The 6,938-nt window shown below is 49.3% G+C and overlaps 1 protein-coding gene across 10 annotated transcripts in view; it reads left to right on the top strand.

Annotated features, from left to right (window-relative positions):
- Positions 1 to 3,955: 3,955 nt before the first annotated feature.
- Positions 3,956 to 6,938, top strand: part of MACROH2A1 (macroH2A.1 histone) — a 65,106-nt gene continuing 62,123 nt past the window's right edge. For all 10 annotated transcript variants that reach the window (XR_012414087.1, XR_012414085.1, XR_012414086.1 and 7 more), the window contains exon 1: positions 3,956 to 4,132. The gene's annotated coding sequence lies outside the window, so the exon portion shown is untranslated. The remainder of the gene's footprint in view (positions 4,133 to 6,938) is intronic.

Below are 6,938 nucleotides of genomic sequence, written 5' to 3'. Positions count from 1 at the left end.
GCTGCTTTTCTCAGGGAACACCAGTTTTTCTTGAAACAAGGACTGACAGCAGGGTTGCATTACACTTTCATGGCCCTAGGCACTTTTACCTTCATGAGTCCCTTCTTCTATAAAACAATAGAAAAAAATATTTTACAACTGTGTTTGTAGAAAGACAAATATATTAACGTTATATATTAAAATATTTTCTTCAATATAAAAGAACTAACCTTCATTTTCTTCTAATTTTAAAAGAAATTAAGACATTTTTGTGGACCCATAAAGTCCTGGGGGCCTGAGTACTGTTTCTAATGGAGAAGCTACACCTGACAAACTACGGGTATTCAGAATTGGGTGTATGTAGGGCTGAATGCTCCACGAGGCACAGTTTTAATATACGATATTAATGTATTTGTCTTTATACCAGTGCAGTTGTCTTTTTAGTAGAGGAAGGGGCCCATGGAGGCAAAAATGCCTATGGTCCATGAAAGTCATAATGTGGTTCTTTGTTTGTGGTAGACATTTTCTTGAAAATGAATGAAATGAACCTGTCACTTCTAGGAAAATCGCTGTGACGTTATGTTGTCAGTGATAAACTTGAGCTTTCAAGCAGAAATTACAATTTTGGGAAACTCTATCTGCCACTATGAGCTTGACAACTTCCCAATACTCGAAAACCTTCACATGAGATCAGAGGTGCTATTAATAGATGTGATTTTTCTAATATTGTACAATGAAATGTGTTTACATTTGTAAGATTCATATAAATCAGTGAACTGCTATTTCCCAAATGACCAATGTATGATTTTACCAAATCATGCATAGCTAAAGGACCCAGTCAAGATATAAAATAGGCCAAAGGATTTTAATGTATTAACTGAGTTCAAAAATTTATCGATTTTTTTTTTCAGGTTCTACATTGCGCTTAACCTTTAAGAAACGACTCCTTCTTGCATTTTGGTGTAGTATGAAAGAAGAGCATCTGTAATTGTCTGAAAAGGCGATTAAAATCCTCTATTCTGGCCGGGCGCGGTGGCTCAAGCCTGTAATCCCAGCACTTTGGGAGGCCGAGATGGGCGGATCACGAAGTCAGGAGATCGAGACCATCCTGGCTAACCCGGTGAAACCCTGTCTCTACTAAAAAATACAAAAAACTAGCCGGGCGAGGTGGTGGGCGCCTGTAGTCCCAGCTACTCGGGAGGCTGAGGCAGGAGAATGCTGTAAACCCGGGAGGCGGAGCTTGCAGTGAGCTGAGATCTGGCCACTGCACTCCAGCCTGGGCGACAGAGAGAGACTCCGTCTCAAAAAAAAAAAAAAAAAAAAAAAAAAAAAAAAAAATTCTTCTATTCTTTCCCATATACATATCTACATAAGGCTGAATTTTCTTCACATACTTCAAACAAAACAACATATAGTGACCGACTGAATGTAGGAGGAGGCATGAAGCCAGCCTCCTATTACACCAGACGTTCGTTCAAGAACCATGCAACTCTGTAAAACAATGTCACTCTTCCCACTAATTATTTTTGTTTGGAAAATATAATTATTTTCCTAAAATACATTATTTATGTAATATAACTTCTTTTCATGTTAACATTTTAAAAATAAATTAATAAACATTTACTTTTTCTCAGTTTTTATTTCTAATAAAGCAAATATTGATAGATGTAACCTATAAGACAAAAGCTCTTCAGGGTTCTCAAAAATTTTTAAGAGGGTCGTGGGAAACCCAAACAGTTGCAGTAATGTTATTGTAGAACAACTACCCAGTAAAATGTTCATAAGGAACCATTAAGTTTAAAATGCAGGTGCAATCACTAAATGGAGTAGAAACTCTATATGTTTAATATTAAGTGTATATAGATAAAAAGGCTGCAATGGGAGCAGCCTGTTCTCTCCTAGCAATGAACGTAGAGTGAGTTTTATTTTTTGAGCATTTTTATTTTTCATGTTTTCAGAGTGAGCATAGCTTTATTTTCTAATTGGAAAAAATAACCTTTAAAAGAAGAAGAAGTAATAGCAGCAGCAGCAGTTGGTACACCTCTCTGAGCCAGATTAGGGGAGGAGACAGGTCACTGAAGTGGAAGAACAGGACACACAAAGCGCAGGAAGAGAGAGGGGAGAGAAGGTGGAGGTTTCTGGAGAAGGATGAGGTCAGAGCTGCTGCACTGAACAGCTCCAGAGGACAAAGGTCCTAGAGTGTTCTATGAGAAAGGCACGCTGTGGAGGGGCATGGAGGTGGGGCCGGCCCCAGATCAGCTCTTGGAGGACTGTAGACTTTAATTTCACCTGGTGGTCCCCGCAGAACGGAGAATCCTTGCCCAAAGACACAGAGAAGGATGGAACAACAAGGTGTGGTGTGCGGGAGGGTCTCTGCACCTTTCCTGACATCCCTTCCTTGGGAAATCCTCATACATCCATAACGCTTTGTTTTGGGACCAGAAGCATCATAAGCATCATTTTTCCAGCTTCATCTCCTGTTACTTTCCCCTTCACCCATTCTACTCCAACCTCACACTCGCTGTGTCTCGACTATTTCCGACACGCTCCTAGCCTTTGCACTTGCTATTCCTCATGCTTGGGGCAGTTCTTCCCCAGACATCCACATGGCTTGCTCCCTCAATTTCTTCAGGCCTTTGCTTTAAATGTTACATTCTCAGAGAGGCCTTCTCTTATATTTGAGCCTCACTCTTATCTCACACTTCCTATTCCCCTTCTCCGCCTTATTTTGCTCCACCGCATGGAGACCCTCTGACACATTCTCCCGTTTGTCTTTCCTTCCCCCACTAGAATGCAAACCCCAGGAGGGCAGAGACTTCTGCCTGTTCTCTTGGCTGTTTCATATCCAGCACCCAAATTGCTGCATGACATAAAATACGTTCTCAGTACTTAATTGAATTAACGAATGCATGAATGGCAGGTATTGGACATTGTTTTGCAAACTCTTACAGTAACGAGTAAAGCATTCCGGTGAGGTGGAGGTTACTGCCGCTGCGATTCCCGCGCAGCCTGAGGACTGGGGTTGGGGGTGGGGTCTCTAATTACCTGCATAATCCCCAGTGGCGGCACTTTAAACTTCACATCAACCCTGAGGGATGTGTATTATTACCCAAATTTAGTTCACAGCTGGATGGAGAAGTGGCTTCCCGCTCCACACTTTGGAGGGAGGGGAGTAGAGGGAAGGCCCCCATTTAAGTACCCGGGATGGGGCACCAATGCCTTCAGGCGATAAACCAATTTAGGAAGACGTAGAGGGCTTTGTGGCGGGCCCTCCTCTTTCGGCCTGTCCGCAGTTTTTAAAAAACGCGTGTGATGATAAGGAATCACTGTTTATATTAGTAATTCCCAACTTGGGTCTGAAAGTGAACTTTTGCTGAAGCCAAGTAGCTAACCGCTTCCACGTGCAAGGCAGGATCCAGCCTTGGGGTGAGGGGATTAGCTGAAGGACCCCAGGGGAGCCGGGTGCGCAGTAATTGACCTTGGGGCAGACAAGGGCTTGGGGGTGGCCTGTATCTAAAGACAGCGAGGCCTCTGAGGCGGGGGGTGGGGGAGTTGGCATTGGCTAGGGAGGGAAGAGCGATCGCTGGTAACAGCCATTGTGCCTTCCCACTGGGTTAGTGAGAAGGTTCCTAAGGATGCCGTGGCGACGACAGTCCCGTGCTCAGAGCCAGGCACACAGTAGGCGCTCACTCGAGATGCAGAGGCTGGGACGCGCCCTGGAGAAGCGCCTCTCCGGCGGTCCTGGCCCTTCCCAAGGACTGGGTTCTGGGCGACGCCGGGGTCACGGGTCGGACCTCGTGTCCGGGGCGCGGGCTGGTCCCTGGGCGCAGAGCGGCCGGCGTCAGCTGGCAGGGCGCGGGCCCGGGGTCAAGGCCGGGGCGCTAGGCGGCGCGGGCGCGGAGGCCGTACGCTCGGGGCAGCGAAGGGATGTGACGAGCGGCGCGCTGTGCATTGTGGGAAGCCGGCCGCGAGGACTGGTTCCAGTTCACTCGGCAGCGGCGCCGGGCGGAGGGGGAGAGCGCGGGCCGCGCGGGCGGGAAGCAAAGAGGCGGGCGGGCCAGCGAGGAGCGCGGAGAGAAAAGGCGCGAGCGGCCAGGAGGGCTCAGGCCGAGACATCTTTCAGCTGCCGCCGCCGCCGCCACCGAGCCGCCGCGTAAGTGCCGCGCGGGCCCCTTGCCGCACTCCCTGTCTCCGCCGCTCGGGTCCGGCCGCGGGTGCCGGGGAGCGGCCCGGCCTGGCGCGCACCGGTGTGGTGCTCGGCCGGGCTCGGGCCGCCGGGTTCGGTGTGGCCCACGCCGGGTCCTCGCGCGTGCACTACGCCCTCCCAGGCCCTGTCGGGCCGCGCGGGATTCCCTTTGGTTTTGTTCAAGAAACAAACCCGGAAACCAACTTCTCTTCGAAATGCATCCCCTGCCCGCTCCTGTGCGCTTTTGTGGGAAAAAGGCAGTGCTGGCGCCTCCCCTGGTGACCCTTCCTGGGGCGGGCTCACCGGCCAGGCCTGAGGCCGCAGGAGGCCCCGCGGCGCTGGCTGGGCAGCCTGGGCCTGGGCGCCCGGGAGCTGCTGTGAGCGGAGTTGTACTTGGTGAGGCCCCCGCCGGCCCGCGAGTTGCCGGCCCCGGCACAATAAGTCGGGCCTGAGCCCCGGGGGACCGAGGTGTAGGCGTCTGGCTCGCTATCTGCAGGGAGGGGAGAGCGGGGCTACTCGCGGGACTGAAGCCGGGCTGGAGCTGGGAACCGGGTCGGGGAGTGGTCCAAGGGTGGGCTGGAGAGGGGCCACGGGAACCCCCGCTGCTCCCGATTGTCTTGGTATCAACCTTTTGTTTGCTTTGTGGTAGGAAGGGTTTGCTTTTTTTTTTTTTTTAAAGGTAACTCCGGAAGGCTGTGGGCTTCCCCGGGTGGAGAAGGCCAGCAGGAAAGAGCCTCGCTGGGGGTGGGGTGGAGTGGGGAGGTGAGTGCGCAGGATGCTGCTGGCAGTGTCACCTGACAACAGGTGTGCGACATGGCGCTCCCCACCCCCACTCCTGCAGGGGCCACAGATCACTCAAGCAGCTGGTCAGTACATTGCTTGAAAGGTTCTTTTAGACAAGATGTTAGGGGAAATGTTTCTGAGTTTCAAAGTGAGAGACTTCTGTACAAACAACTGATACAAACCTTGAATTCAACAATTACAGTGACTATAAAGGCCTTGTAAGATTTTAATGACCCAGTAAACAGCACGTAAGAATAGACAATTAGAGGGGGCACTTCCCTCTTTTCTTCCACCTTTGTGGTTTGAGGTTTTACCGTTTAAGTGGGGGGTGAGGGAAGTGCTTTGTTCCAAAGCTCCCTGCTCCGGAGAGTCGGCATTTTTTAACAGTCTTAGGTTTGAATGGGAGACTCCGAGTTGTAAATTAGGTGGAATTCACCTACTGCAGGCCACCTTTAGGCTACTAGCCTGCTGTCAGAGGTGTTAACTCTGAAATGGACACCTCACGCCTGCAACTGAAATTAATATCCCTTGTACACATTTAACTAGAGTTGGGCAGCAGCATCTCAGTCTTGCACAAGAGACTCTCCGATGAGGATGAGTATGTTTTTAAACTTATTTTTTCTTAAACACAACAACAAAACTCTTGAAAGACTTCAAATTCTTCCCCCTTCTAGTTTTACAAGGAGAAATAAATCTTTCCAGTCTGTTCTTTGGTTTTGATCTGTTACCATTGTCAATGCTGATCCCTAGATGAGGCCTTAAGAGGGTTGTGTCAATGAAAATTGTTTGAGGCAGGCCTTTAGAAGGAGGCACAATTTAACTCACATTTTATTAAACTTTGAGGATTTTCTGGAACTTCACATGTGACATTCTAATATACAACCATGCCACTGTTTTAGTTTTTACCAAATGGGCCAGTGTCAGGGAGTGGCACGTCTCCATCTGCTGTTTCTTCTGGTCCCTGAGAGAGGAGAACTTGAGGAACGTTTCGCATTCCTTCCCCATTGAGAACCTCAGAGTGCATGTGTTCTGGGACCTGCCTTCAGAGCTAATGCGGCCCCAAGTCACCTAAAGGAGATTTATTTAAATAAAAGCATAAACTGAAAACCTCAAGCTGAAGAACCCAACAAGACTCTATTTGTGGTGTTCATCAGAATTGCAACAGCCTCTGGTTCTTATTCGAGTGTCCCCAAGGATTTGTGACAGGCTTTTCAGAGCCCCACTGCTAGAACATGGGCTGGGAAGGGGCAGGAGTGAGTGGGGCCCACATCTGTGGGTCCTTCCCACATTCTGTAGGTTTAGAGTTATGTTGGGCCCTGCCTCAGCACTTACAAGTGAGCCTGAGTGAGTCAACTCTTCATTCCAAAGAGTTGTATAGCTTGTTTGCTTGGACCAAACCTGTCAGGTCAGTGTCTCAGAGTCTTTCCATAAAGATTTCCTGAGAATCAGCTCCTGTTCAGGCACTGGGGACACAGCTGTGATTAAGAAATGCCTAGCCCCTACCCTGGGGGAGCTGACATTGGGAGAAGGCAGGCAAGTAGCTGTTGTAAAGTCAGTGCAGAAGGCCCCAAGTAGCCCCCGGCAGGGGCAGTAACCTAGCCAGGAGTGAGCCCTTATCTGGCACGGAAAGGTCAAGTTGGTTGGGCAAAGGAGGGCAGATGGGGACAGGTGTTTGAGGCCTAGGGAACCACATGTGTGCATCTTAGAAGAAAAGAACAGAGGTTATGTGGGGAACTGCCAGAGGCTTGGGATGGCTGAGTCCTGGTGCGTAGTCAGGTGAGGCTTCAGGGAGGGACAAACAGGACAAATCACAAAGGATTCTGGTCAGACCCACACTTTATCCTAAAAGCAACGGAAAGGTTCTGAGCAGGAGAGAGACAGGATCAGGTGTTCTTTTTATTCTTATTGGGAACACGTCTACTCAAAAAATAATGAGTGGATTCTACGTACTAAGCCTCATCAGAGTCCTGTTCTCTGAAGCCCACACTTT

The sequence above is a fragment of the Macaca fascicularis genome, chromosome 6, assembly GCF_037993035.2.
Source record: "Macaca fascicularis isolate 582-1 chromosome 6, T2T-MFA8v1.1".
Classification (NCBI taxonomy): domain Eukaryota; kingdom Metazoa; phylum Chordata; class Mammalia; order Primates; family Cercopithecidae; genus Macaca; species Macaca fascicularis.
Note: the sequence above shows the minus strand (reverse complement) of the source record. Positions and strands in the feature narration are given on the sequence as shown.